The 14,219-nt window shown below is 42.9% G+C and overlaps 1 protein-coding gene across 2 annotated transcripts in view; it reads left to right on the forward strand.

The window, feature by feature from the left end:
- Positions 1-9,013: 9,013 nt before the first annotated feature.
- VGLL4 (vestigial like family member 4) overlaps positions 9,014-14,219 on the forward strand; it is a 146,223-nt gene continuing 141,017 nt past the window's right edge. The window contains exon 1 of one of the 2 annotated variants that reach the window (XM_050957898.1): positions 9,014-9,342. The gene's annotated coding sequence lies outside the window, so the exon portion shown is untranslated. The other variant, XM_050957897.1, reaches the window with a different exon arrangement.

Raw genomic sequence — 14,219 nt, forward strand, 5'->3', positions numbered from 1 at the left:
AAGAGCTCTGCAGACCACAATTTGAGAAACACTATAGTAAACTCTGTTCTGTCTGGACAGATAAAGGGAACTTTAAATCAAGATTTCTCAGACCAGAGCTGGCAAAGTAGCAAAGATAAGTTGAGTGGAGAAGTCCCTGCCCAGATGCAGCATCTATGTCTGTTAGAGCCCCACTTCTCTCTGCACACACCCATCTCAGGAATGGGCCCCTTTGTCAACAAAAAGTTGATCTCATGAACAACCATCTAAACAATACTGCTGTACCCTGATCCTAGCTGTGCAGTGACAACCATACTACAGATGGTTACATTTTATGTAATATAGCATATTATGTATGAAATTGGCCAGCTGCTCCAGAGAGGATGCTCACTTAACTAATATCTCCAGTCCATCAAAGATGGGTGGTTTTTCCCCTGCTTAAGTCCTCTTTTTATTGCAGCAATAATAGGACATAATTAAGATTTGCCAGTTCTTCCAGGTGTTTAGCCATATGAAGTTTCAATGATCTAATGCTATATTTAGAGTATCCGAAGTTGAAATTGAAGTGCAGGCTCTTTTTAATGTCCTCACCTATGCCTGGGAAGTTCTGTGCTTTGGCATACTTATCTGCTGACTTTTGCATGTCAGTGCATTTGACTAACAGACTGAGTAAGGTATCGGGGGTAGCCGTGTTACTCTGTATCCACAAAAACAAGGAGTCCAGTGGCACCTTAAAGACTGTTGAGTAAGGTAGCTGCAGGATTAATTAAAAAGCAGATAGTCACCTAAAAACTATACAGTTTAACTTTCCGTGGCCCTTCCATAATATCCTGTCGTTTCAGCATGTGCATTGATGCTTTGAGCTAATAGCCTTGTCAGAGAAAATCGTAGAGGATCTATCTTGGTACTTTTACATAGTTCCAATAGAAAATGAATCTTTTCCATTACCTGTAATTTGAGTAGAGGGTGAATAAATCGAAGTATCCCTTCCCCTCCCCCTCCTTCTCTCATAACTATCATGCCAGGAGGCACCAAAGGACTACTTCTCTCGGGAGGATGCCTTTTCCTATTAGATATTTTTAAATTGCCAACATGCTCTGGTGATCAATGTGGGGTTAATGTTTGTGAAGTTATGAGATCCATTGTAAGATGTTCAAAAAGTGCAAAGCATTATTTCCTTTCAAGGCAATGTGAACCACCTTTTAGTTGGACCTATTTTCTGCAAGTGTGGAAAGGTTTGTTCTTTTGTATGTTATCTTTTGCTGGAAGAAATAAAGTATGGCTTGGTTTGTATAGCTAGTGGCATAAAACATCTGTCACACTCACTATTTCAACTGTGCCACAAAGATTTGCAATTGATAAAATTTCATTTTACCATATTTTGAAATTATAAATCGGCTGTAACAAAACCTTTAACTGGACATGATTACAGGTAACAGGCTGTAAGCATCTTGCTCTTGTTTCTCCTATGTTTTTGTGGATTTTTACTCAGGTGCATTAAATTGAGTAAATTTAAGACTAGATTAAGCTGTAATAAATGAAAACCAAGTTTGAGATCAGATATAAGTGTATTCACAGAAAAAGAACATTGCAGGTAACCCTTGGAACGTAGTCCAGAATCTTATGTCTCGGTAGTGTCTTCAGAATCCAGTCATCTGATCAAATCTTGGTCTGTAAATAATCAGACTTTTACACCATTTTCCGGCACTTCAAACAAACAAACAACTCCCCGCCCCAGAGTACATGCAGTGGCAAATCCTGATATATGAAGCACTAAAGTCTGACCTGATTTACACCCCATGCAACCCTGTTGACTTTAGAGGACTCCTGTAAGTTTTAAGTCAGGGTAGGAATTGGCTTCTTGAGGTGGTCCTTTCAATAGCAGTTGTAGGCAATAACATCATCAGTCCTGTTCATTTTGCTTCAATTGCTTTTCCATTATGCCATAGGAGTCTCTTTAAAATCCTGGATCTGCTACTGAATGCATGGAGATCCTGCTTTATGATACAAAGAAAGGAGAGCTAATGAACCAGCTATACGTCTCACTCCTTGCCTAACAGAACCCTTCCTGTATGTCTTCAGTCGTACACTATACAGACAGTCTGTTTTTTGTGATATTTGGTAAAGTCAGATGTTTGGAACTCCAAGCAGATTTTTATTTATTTATGTATTTATTTTATTTTTGCTGAAATCTTGTTTGTCTCTTGCTCTCCATTGCCTCTGTGCTCTGGGGCTTAGGTATCTGTTCTGGCCACTGAGATCACACAATCTATCATTTATTCTTAACAGCCCTTATTTTAGTTTTCTTATGCTTTGCTTTTTGTTACCTTTAAATAATGTATACTAAATAGTCACTTCCCTTTTTCTGCTTTATTTGTAACTTCATTGGGAATGCCTCTTCAAGTAAAAAGGAGTCTTTAAATCCTGCTTCATATTTTACCTGTAGTGTGCCATTTGGAAAAGTGGAAACTTCCGTCTATTATTATAACATAGCTCTTACATCCACTTGGAAAATGTGCTGGCTTTAGCAACTGGGGGAAAGGAGGAAGAAGGGGACACAGGTGACAGATGCAAGTCATGTCACTTACAGCACTTCTGGAAGACACTGATAATATAGTGATAAGGGCAGTATGAGAACTTGAATAGATTAGAACACCTCCTTGTTTTGATTGGATAAAATGCCTGAGCTTAGCTATGCTCCAAACCAGCAGCAGCTGTACTGATTTAGTATAGGACCAGGGCTTGAAAGTGCATGCCCTTTCCCACCTGACCAAAAGAGGTAATGGGAAGGCTTACTTTACCTTTGTGTCTCTGTTGTTCTTTCTGGGCTGAAGAGATGGGGGCAGCTGAAAAGCTGTGTAAAGTTTGGATCTCATAACTCATAACTTCAGGCTCCATCCCTTTTCTGTTTCTATTATGCAATGCACAGCTTTCGTAACAAAAATTAAGCTCAAACTACAAATGCCATGAATTAACTGTTTTTACCTTAATGTTCATACAGGAGAAAAGACAAGCCATCGTACAGTAATTAAGATCCAGGATCAAGCAAATCTGAACAGGTTGGCTTTTCTGGCCAGATACAAAATTACTGTAGCAATATTATAAGCTGTAGCATATGTTGGAAGATTTAAGAAAACACTTCCAAAATTTTAAAATATTGGGTTTTGTTGTTGTTTCATGATGTGTCAAATTGTGGTATATTCCACACAGACAAGCTGATCAAACTGTAAATTGTTATGGTGATAAACGAAGGCGGGGGGAGGGGAGCAGAGATGGGCACCCTTTTATGGACACCCAGCTAGCCAGCTAGCTATAAAGGTGGTTGCTTGCTTTACCTGTAAAGGGTTAAAAAGTCCCCAAGTAAAGAAAAAGGAGGGCTTGAAAGTGCAAAAACCTTGGAGGGGCCACTAATTGGCACTTCTGTCTTCATGTACAATAAGACCTTCTCTGAATTGATAGTTGTCCATAAAGGTGGCGATGTTCAAAAGAGCGTCAAGGAACTAGGTGCCCAACTCCTTTTGAAGATGAATATTTGGATGCTTCGCTCCATTTGTCGTCTTTGAAAATCCCGGCTGTACTTGTTGCACACTTGCTCAGTGGTTTACAGGCATTGTGGTTCAAAATTTTTTAAAAAAATTTTATGAGCAAGTATAGCTTTTTGGTGATAGAGAATTTTCATCACATCCTGCAATAAGGTAACCTATACATGTAACCTATACATCCTTAACTTCATAATATTGCTACAGTAATTTTGTATCTGGCCAGAAAAGGCAACCTGTTCAGATTTGCTTGATCCTGGATCTTAATTACTATACGATGGCTTGTCTTTTCTCCTGTATGAACATTAAGGTAAAAACAGTTAACTCATGGCATTTGTAGTTTGAGCTTAATTTTTGTTACAAAAGCTGTGCATTGCATAATAGAAACAGAAAAGGGATGGAGCTTGAAGAAATTTTCACAACAGTTTGTGTTTGTTGATAAGTGCATGTTAAATAAGACTTGTAATCCAAAGACTGACTGTCCTGAACATTTAACTGCATCAAAGGCTAATTTTTTTAAAGGGCTTTTGTTTTAAAATTATGTCTGTATATCGTTTATAACATATCATTATACTGGCCTGTGTTTTACACTGAAGTCTCTATTTGAAGGATAGCTTCTAAAATAACGAAGTGGTCACTTTGTTAATTCTAATAAACATATTTTAAATAAAACTTTACAAAGAAACAAAATTTTAACTCCAGAGAATGTTTTCAGTTTAATATTACAATTCCAAACAATGTTACAGTACTTCAACAAAAAGGGAAAACCAGTGACTGTCTTGTATTTCAACAGCCTTGGATACCCATAGTACTTAGGACTGGACTTGCCTCTAATCTAGAACAAAACAAATAAGCCAGTTGTGGTCCAACATTATGATGCAGCAAAACTAGTGTCATTCCTGTTTTATTGGATTCTGAAGTTACTTGGTAGTTCTCTTGAACACAGTGCTGCTGTTTTGTTCCTGCTCCAAATGAAAGTACACTGTCTTTTTTAATCTTCCTTAACGGGATGGAGTAGACCAGTGGGTCTCAGACTTTTCTGTTGGTGATCCCTTTCACACAGCAAGCCTTTGAGTAAAACCTCCATATAAATTAAATTTCCGAGTGAATTCTTCCAGGTATGGAGGATGAATTTTCATACCTGGTCCAAACTTTACACAGCTTTTCAGCTGCTCCCATCTCTTCAGCCCAGAAAGAACAACAGAGACACAAAGGTAAAGTAAGCCTTCCCATTACCTCTTTTGGTCAGGTGCCCACTCCTTTTTCTTTACTTGGGGACTTTTTAACCCTTTACAGGTAAAGCAAGCAGCCACCAAGAGGGACTTTATAGCTAGCTGGCTGGCTGGGTGTCCATAAAAGGGTGCCCATCTCTCCTCCCCTCCCCCTGCCTTCATTTATCACCATAACAATTTACAGTTTGATCAACTTGTCTGTGTGGAATATACCACAATTTGACACATCATGAAACAACAACAAAACCCAATATTTTAAAATTTTGGAAGTGTTTTCTTAAATCTTCCCACATATGCTACAGTGTCATGAGTTTAGGCATGCTTTTGATATAGAATAATAATGCGAATGGATCTAGATTTCAAAATGAGAACTTTACATCTAAAGTTTAGTGACACTAAAATATCTTTTAAAAAAATTATTTGCATATGTAGCTATGTGATTTGGGTTAGATAAGAAATTTCTTGAAGTAAATTTTACAAAGCTGGTGTCAGTTGTAACTGTGACCCATGATGATATTAAGGCAAGATATAGATGGAGCCAGATCCAGAGTATAAACTATACTGACAAATTAAATGTTCCAATGTAACAGCAAACTTTTTATTAACGCTGACAATATTTTGTGATAGCTTTGAAAAGGGCTTGCTTACAGTGGCAAAAACTAATCATCTTCGTGTTGTGCCTGATTATGCAGAATTTCAAGTAGTACAGTAGGAGCTTCTGTTCAGAGAGAGCTGATTTCACAAGCTCCAATCTGTTGCCAAGGAAAAGGCCTGTAATGTCATTATTAACAAAACTGTAAAATCACAATAAGAGGAGAAGCTGAAACTCACTGAACTCTGCTAAATTTCTCTTGTAAGGGCTATGAATGCCAGCTGGCAACCTACCTCCCCCATGAACACTTAAGAAAAAATTCAGCTTTTTGTTGTTATGCACAAGTATATCTGACTAAAAAGGCTTAGAACAGCGTTGTGCCCCAGACCTGCCAGCTGCACACCCATACGAACTGAAATCATTTTTTAAAACGAATTTCTTTAACAAAACCTGGCTTGTAGCATAGCCTGTGCTGAAGTATTCTACTGCTGCAGGGAGTGTGTGTATTAGCATAACCGCCTCCAGAGTAGTAATGTGGTATTGCTTGTGTCTGTGTGTGAGGAGAGGTTAGCTTAGGGCATTCTTTATTCAAATATGATGGGGGATTGGCGGGGGATATTTAATTTCCTTATATGGCCATGGAGCAGGTGTCAGGTTTGATCCTGTAATCCTATTGAAATTAGTGGGAACTTTCCCACAATTGGCACTACAGAATTGGGCCCTCAGCTCTACCAGTAGGCTGTGACAACACCACAGCTAAAAAACACGTTTCACACTGGGGTTTAATAATAAATAGTGGTAGCTGGTCAAACCAATCCCTTATATTTCACCTAGAACTCCATTGGAAGCCAGTGCAGATCCTGGAATGCTAGTGTAACTTGCCCACTGTATGAAACAGTAGTTATGAAGTGGGCCACAGTTTTCTGCATATTGTAGAAATCCCTGTATCATGATGCAAATGGAAGAAGAACTGTGGCAAGCTACACAGCTGAGAGAAAAGGTTACAATCACCTTGCCAAGCTCAGATGGTAAATACTCTTGAAATTGCTATTAGATATCCCACAATAGCTGTGGATCCAACAAGCACCTGATGTTTCAAGCCCTATACTTTGCACTGTTTCTTTTTATGTGATGTGGGTCAAAATGGTCTCAGTCTGTCAAGTTTTATCCAAGGTTGTATGTGGGACTCACTAAATCCTGAAAGTTAAAATCCAACCTCCTGAGCGATGTAGTTACGCCAACTTAACCCCTGGTGTAGACAGTGCTACGTCAACAGAAAAGCTTATCCCATTGTCGTAGCTACTGTCTCTCACTGAAGTGGATTAACTACACCAATGGGAGAAGCTCTCCCAGCGCATAGTAGTGCTACAATGGCACAGCCGCAGCGTGTACGTGTTGATAAGCCCTGGATGAATCATGCCTTGATACCTGTGAATTCATCCTTCCATTAATCTAATCTAAAGATTAATCACAACAACCCAACCTAAGACAAAAGGAGTTTGAACTGAGTGGCTGGAGATGGCTACAATTTGTGAGTAATCGTTAGCCATTTTAGTTTGGGGAATGTACTGAAAGTGTGAGGAAAAAAAATTAGACATGTAAATGCTTCCTGGAAGGGATAGGGTATTAGGGTGTGGAGGAGTGGGGATATGGTAGAAGGATTTGGGGCTGCAGCAAAGGGTAGGAAGTTATGGGAAAGTGGATAAATGGAATGGGCGGTAGGGAAGGGGAGGGACCCTAGGGGTTCAGGTGAGGGACGCCTGGTATCTCTAGCTATGCCTGTGCATCCCATCTCTTGCATGCCAGCCACCCTGCACTCCACAGGTCTGTCAGTGCACCCTGAACTCCTGCACCTCAAGTCTCTGCTAATGCACCCCACAGCTCTGCCAGTGCAAGCCAACCCAGACCTCTCCCCCACACTCCTAAAATCTTTGGGCATGGGATTATTTAGAATGTCAATGCTTCCTGGGAGAGGAGGGGTGGGTTTATAGAGGGAGAGGGATTTGGAGCTGTAGTGAGGGGAGGGGGATACTTGGGGATGGGTGGTAGGGGGGAAAGGCTGGGGGCTAAGGAAAGGGAGGCTTTGGGGCAAGGAGGAGTGGGACAGAGGTAAGTGTAATTTGGGGGTGAATAGAAGGGGGACTGGAGAACAGGGGCACTGGCACCTATCAGTGCCACATTCATATTTTCTTCCTCCTTTTCGCCCTTTAATAGTGTTAGATGGAATCCTATGGCTGAGAGTGAATGAGTTGTAAAAGGAGGTGAAGAGCTTGTACATGTTAGCAACTGTGGAGTAGGCAGCGTAAAAGTGTGTGTGTGTAGGGAGAGTATTAGGGCATTGCTGAAAGAGGGCAGAGTTAAGGTTGCCAGTTAAGGTTGCAAAGCAACCTTAACTCTGCATCTCCTGGTTTCCAAAAGTGAGTTTTGCTCAATTCAACATTCCACACGGGATGGCATACTACCAAGCAACCTTAACTTTACAATAACGTAAGTTTTTTTTTTTTTTTTGCTTGTTTTTTGCCAGTGATGAATATAGTTCTTACTTTGTGTATTTTTTGCTTTTCTGTCTGCTTGGATAATGAACAGGCCAGTTTGACTTTCAGCCCTTTTAAGGCTGCAACGTTTGTGTTTAAAACACTACAAACTGTTTGTTTTAAAACTACTGTGTCTTTTTATGTATATAAATTCTACTGGCCTTCATTTTTACAGAAGCTTGGTTTTACTACATTTAAAATAGGGTCTTAATTTTCTTTTTTTAGAGAACTTCCTATTTGTTGTTTTAGTGTGCGCATACAGTTGGGGCTATCAACAGTAGTTGGAATGAAGGTATGTTGCTTTTAATCAATAAGGAATCTCTGCTGTTTTTTCTCTGGTTGGTCATTTGCTAGATGAAAAATATATTTCTAATGTTTGTCACAGAGTACAAGACAATGAAATCTCAGCTTTCTTTCCTAGTGCATAGGATCTGTTGCCTTACAAAAGGGCAGATGAAAATACATTATCTGAGCATAAGCTTTCGTGGGTAAAAACCCACTTCTTCAGATGCATGGAGTGAAAATTACAGAGTGTATTTATTTATTTATTATGTACACATTACAGGCTCTGTAATATTCCCTCCATGGATCTGAAGAAGTAGGGTTTTTAACCAAGAAAGCTTATGCTCAAATAAATTGGTTAGCCTTTAAGGTGCTACCTGACTCCTCCTTGTGTTTGTGGATATAGACTACCAGGGCTACACCTTTGATACTTAATACAGTGTTTAACATCCTTTGTAAAATCCCTCCTTCCCTCTTCTTGTGAAACACCCGAGTACCAGCTTCATTTAAAGAGCAGAGATTTCCTTCCCCCGAGTAATCCTAGACTTCAGCAGTTGCACCACTCAAAGCCTGCTACAACCCCTCCCACAACAGCACGTTGCATTAAAAACAGTACTGTGAACTGCTGGAGCTCGCCAAACATAGCAAGGCTGCTTTTGTGTGTAAAGCAGCAGCCCAGGGCTCCTCCCACTTTCAGCCCTGCTTGGGTTTCCCAGCCTGTCTCCTTCTTGGAGGATGGGGGGATTTCCCTTTCCTTCCCCCCCTCTCTCTCTCTGTTTTCCCTACCTGCTGAGGATGTGATGTCAGTGTCTCATTATCCTAATCTATGCTGATCTCATGGCCTGGCCCAGCCAATGGGGCTGCCCGGCTCTCCCCACCTGCTAGGAAGAGAATTCCGCCGTGCCTAGGATTCTTCCCTTGGCTCTCAGTGCAGCTAGTGGCTTCGGGGGAGGCCGGGCCGGGGTTCTTGCAGCGCCTGCTCCCTTCCTGGACTCGCCGTGTTTGAGTCTCGGCGCTGGAGTAAACACCCCCCCCCCCCACCCTTTGCTCCTCCTGCAGCCGGAGCCCTGCTGCGCGCGGAGCCTGGCACTTGTTGGAGCCCCGGCCACGCTGCGTGTCCCGCCGCGGCGCTGTGCCGGGGGGGAGCAGCCGCCCGCCCGCCCAGCCGCGCGGGGTGCGCACTGGTGAGTGAGCTGCTTGGCCTGGCGAGGAGAAGGAGGCTGCAGCAGCGGTGGGCCCGGGAGCGGGTTGGCCAGGGCCCGTGGCTCCCGGTCCGTCGTTGCAGGGTCAGAGCCCGGCTGGGTCCAGGGGCGAGTGGGGTAAGTGCAGAGGGTGCAGGTGCTCGAGGAGGCCGGTTCGGCTGTTGCCCTGGTTCCTCCCTGGCTGCACTAGAGCAGCCCTGGGCCCTCGGACCTGGAGTGGGGGTGCTCGGGGTTTGGGCTGTGGCCCCAGTTGTCTTTCCTGCCGCCCTTTGCTTCCGGCCCCCCAGCTCCCGACTTCTGCCCTGAGACCCCCATGCTCCCCGCACCCCGGGCTACACCTGCCCGGCGTCTCTGGTTTCCCACGCCAGACTGCCACGTGCCCCCTTTTGTCCTGGGCCCTTAGTTGCCTTTTGTGACCCCTTCGTTGGCCCACGTCCCAGGAGCCCTCATCTACTCCAGTGATGAGTGCAATGCAAATGCTTGGGTAGTGCCCATGTCTTTGCTTTGCCCTGGGGGCCAAGGGAGCATCTCTTAGTTTGGCTGTATTACTGCGGGTACTGACTGCAGCCACCTCTCTCCTGCATCCCGCAGACTCCTCTTCTGTATAGTCCTGAGGAAATGTGAGCTGAGGAAGCTTTCAGCTTTCTGCATGTGCTGTGGTGTGGGGGATTTCCTTGCACAGAATATCTCCTGGGCTCCCTGGCAGTCATGCAACATACAGAGAAGCTTGGACACGTCCCTTCCTTGGTACCAAGGACCTCACTTGAGGATTATAGCATGGCAAGCTCCATGTAGCGTGTGGAAGGGAATGCTCGTTCTTTCTCTGTTCTTGTGTTGGCGTTCTTGTGCTACTGTGTAATGCTTGTGGTGTAATGGGAAGAGAATGCACTGATTCCATCTGGCATTGAAAACCTAAGTTTAGTTTCTCACACAAAGTGATTTCAGATGATTCCATCATCAGGGAAATTGGCAGCATGGTGGAATGCTGGATTCTAAGGGGGGGATGCCAAGAAAACCTGCCTCGCTTCTAAACAGATCATTTTGCAGAATTTATTAGGACCAGTCATGCTATTAGTAATTCTAGTTACTAAATCCTACTGAGGATGGGAAGGAAAATTCCTCACCCTGTTTCAGAAGATGGGTTTCCTGTGATTCCCTCAGCTTTCCTCTGATGTCCTTTATTCTCTCAGGGCTTGTCTACACTGGCACTTTACAGTGCTGCAAGTTTTTCGCTCAGGGATGTGAAAACACACACACACACACCCCGAGCGCAGCACATTTCAGTGCCGGGAGCCGTCCCCTCGTGGAAGTGGCTGTGACTGCACAAGAACATTGCCAAGACTGACACCTCCTTGCAGAAGAGGGGATGGATGGAACTTCCTCCACAGGACATGAGTGCCACTCCTGAGTCAGGCAGGAGTGTTATTCAAAGGATGCAAAGTGATTTTTTTTCATATCCCTTCCAATGTCCATCTCTTGGAATGATTGTACTATTTCTACAATGCTCTCATACTCTGCCAGTCTATGTAGAGGTGGTTGGAGATCCAAATTCTGACTTGCCAAACTGTTGGGCCCCATCATTTAAAATTAATATTTGAGTTGACACAGGCTGAAGGCCTGTACATGCAAATTATATACATGCAAAAGTTTCACTAGTTATACTGATATAATTATACCAATATACCTGTGCCTGTCTAGCTATCATTTTCAATGCTTTTATTCTGGAATAAGAGTGTTCAGTGGGAGTTGCATTAATATAGCTATATTTGGCCAGCTTAATTCACATGTTGACTTAAACTTTGCTATGAAACTTAGTGGTATTACTTTCTCTTGCAGACAAGCGCTGAAATTTTTTCAGCAAACTGTGGTTCTGTATTGAAAAGTAAGTCTGTGAGACTGCTTTTTGGATTCATTGTTTAAATCTAAGTGACTCCATATAAAATATATTCTTCTAATAGAGATTTTTCTCTGTCTCCCAGTTGTGTGAACTCAGCCTGCGATTGGCATCATACTGAGTTTATTCTCCTCAAGCATAATTGGAAGTCATAAGGTTCTGCTGACCAAACTATGATTTCAGTGATACCTGGACAAACCCTGTTGCCTTCAGTGAGCTTTCACATGTATAACTGATTGGAATTTAGTAACTTTTTTCTGTTGATAGAGAATCCAGCTTACTTTAGCTGTGTTGGCTTTGGAAGGTGGACAGGAGTAAGAGGCAGTGAAAAAGTAATATTTGTTTTTTTAATCCCACTAAAGTAAACAGGTATCACTGAATATGAAGGAGCTTGTTTTGTTTGGTTTTATCAAGTAACTTTTCTGAGTACACCCACACTTTAACTGTCTGCCTTTATCTTTAAAGTGAGACACAGTGTGAGATTAAAGAGTTACTCACAGTAGAGCAGTGGTTCTCTAACTTTTTGTATTGGTGACCCCTTTTAAACACCAAGCCTCTGAGTGCGACCCTCCTCCCCCTTAAAAAGTAAAAACAAATTTTTGATATTTAACACTATGTTAAATACTAGTTAAATGCTGTTGCTTAAAATGAATTTACCTTTTCTCACTGCTTTTAAATTAAGACTAAAACACATTTTTTATCAAATTAAATATAAGTGGAAAAGTTATTTTTAAGTAGAATTTTTATTTTAATACTTGACAGCAATTAATGACCTGAAGCAAGTAATAACCCTCTGCATGGCTGGGCTCCGTCTGACAACCCCAGTACGGGGGTCGGGGCTCACAGCATCCTGGATGCCCCAGCTCAGGGCTCTAAGCCCCTCTCCTTGTTGGGGCGGTCGGACTCGGGGATCGCAGCCCCATTCCTGGCCAGGGTAGGGTCTGAGCTCACAGCCCCATGGAGGGTCGGACTCGGGGATCGCAGCCATGCGCCTGCCCGGAGCTCACAGCCCCGCTCCTGGCCAGCGTTGGGGTCTGGGCTTGCAGCCCCATGGGGGGTCAGAATCAGGGCTCGCAGCCCCACGCCTGCCTGGAGCTCACAGCCCTGCTCCTGGCCAGGGTTGGAGTTGGGGCTTACAGCCCCATGGGGGGTCAGAGTCAGGGCTCGCTGCCTCATGCCTGCTCGGAGCTCACAGCCCTGCTCCTGTCCAGGGTTGGGGTCGGGGCTCAGCCTGGCACTGGAGTCGGGGTTTGCAGCTCGGGGTCAGGGCTCGCAGCCGTCCACCAGGGTCAGGTCTTGCAGCCATGCGTCCCTGTTGGGGTCGGGGCGCGCAGCCACACGCCCAGGTCAGGGCTTGCAGTTCCGCAGCTCCACACAGGAGTTGGGGCTCGCAGCCATGTGTCGCGGCCGGGGCTCACAGCCTGGCGCAGGAGTCAGGGCTCGCAGCTTATGGCTGCACGCTGAGGTCAGGGCTCGCTACCCCCTGCATAACCAGATCGCGACTCCCAGTTTGAGAACCAGTACTGGGAAACTCTGGATGAAATTCTATGGCCTGCCTTTATTATGCAGGAGGTTAGATTAATGGCCTCTTTGGCCCTAGAATCTATCAAATCTGGCCATAATGGTCCTTCTAGTCTTAAAATGTATAACATTTCTCTACAAATTTTCTTGGCCTATATTTTCCTTTTTGCCTGCTATTGAGGAAATTTGTTGTTAAGAAGTTTTTTTTATCCTAGCTTCTCTTTTTGATCAGTCCATTAATGAAATCCCAAACCTGCATTTGGGATCAGTCTGTTGGCATGGAAAATATTGGAGGTCATAAACGCAGCATTCTAGATCTGATTCTGTTAGGCACTCAGTAGACTATACATCCATCTACCTAAGGAAATTTGACCAGATGATGTCAGTGATTCTCAACACTGAGCCCTGATCTATACTTAAAATGTAGATCAGTCTAGCTACATCAATCAGAGGGTGTGAATTCACACCCTGAGGGCATAGATTAAGCCAACCTAACCCCCAGTGTAGATATGGCTAGGTCAGTGCTTGGAGCAGTGGATTACTTGCATCAGTGGAAAAATCCCTTCAGTCAATGGTGGAAGCATCTGCACTATGGCACTGAACTAAAACATGTGGACCTGAAAGCAGTTTAAGTGGTAGTGTAGATGAGTCCAAATGGTTTCAAGCGTGGCTAATAGAGAGCTGGTAGAGTTTGGTGAATTTCTTAGTGTAATCAGACCTTTCAGACTGTGTTGTAGGATCAAATAAGAAAAGCAGGGCCCTGAGGTGGGAGGACTTTCTTCTTTAAACATGCATACCTTTTGATAAATAGCAAATAAAATACATTGGGAAAAAATGGGAAGGCTAAGTAGATTGCTTTCCGATAAAGTTGAAAGTTCCCTACTAAGAAAGAGTTTTTTTAAATTCACCTTGTTGTGACTATGTATTGCAGGGGTCAGATCAGTGCATTATGTTACAGAAAGTGAGCTGCAATATCTTGCAAAAATAGGGCACTATAAGAATGGAATTTCAGCTTTACTTTGAATTACATTGTTTTTGTTGGCTTATACTTCAAACATAGTTCTTAATAGTTTCCTTTTAAAAAAGTTACCTTATTAAAGGGGGAACGTGCACATCAAAAGAAGAAAATGATGCAAGACAAATTGAGAAGCTTAAATACAAGGGATTGTGTAACTGATGAATTGCACCATTAGGGCATTTCTGGTCCAGCACAAGAATTACGAATGTTAGTTATTAAAATGTACATGTCTCATCTTCTAATTTTATATTAATTAACTTGCAAAGAACCAAGAGGGTCTTAGGTATCTATCCAGTGACCACATGAATAGCAGGTTAGAAGGTCTAGTCTATAATCTGGAACACGCATTGTCAAAATATTATCTGTATATTTATTTTGTTCAAACACCAGAAATGGTAATGTACATTGTAAAAAAAACATACTTGA

Source organism: Gopherus flavomarginatus, chromosome 6 (genome assembly GCF_025201925.1).
Source record: "Gopherus flavomarginatus isolate rGopFla2 chromosome 6, rGopFla2.mat.asm, whole genome shotgun sequence".
Classification (NCBI taxonomy): domain Eukaryota; kingdom Metazoa; phylum Chordata; order Testudines; family Testudinidae; genus Gopherus; species Gopherus flavomarginatus.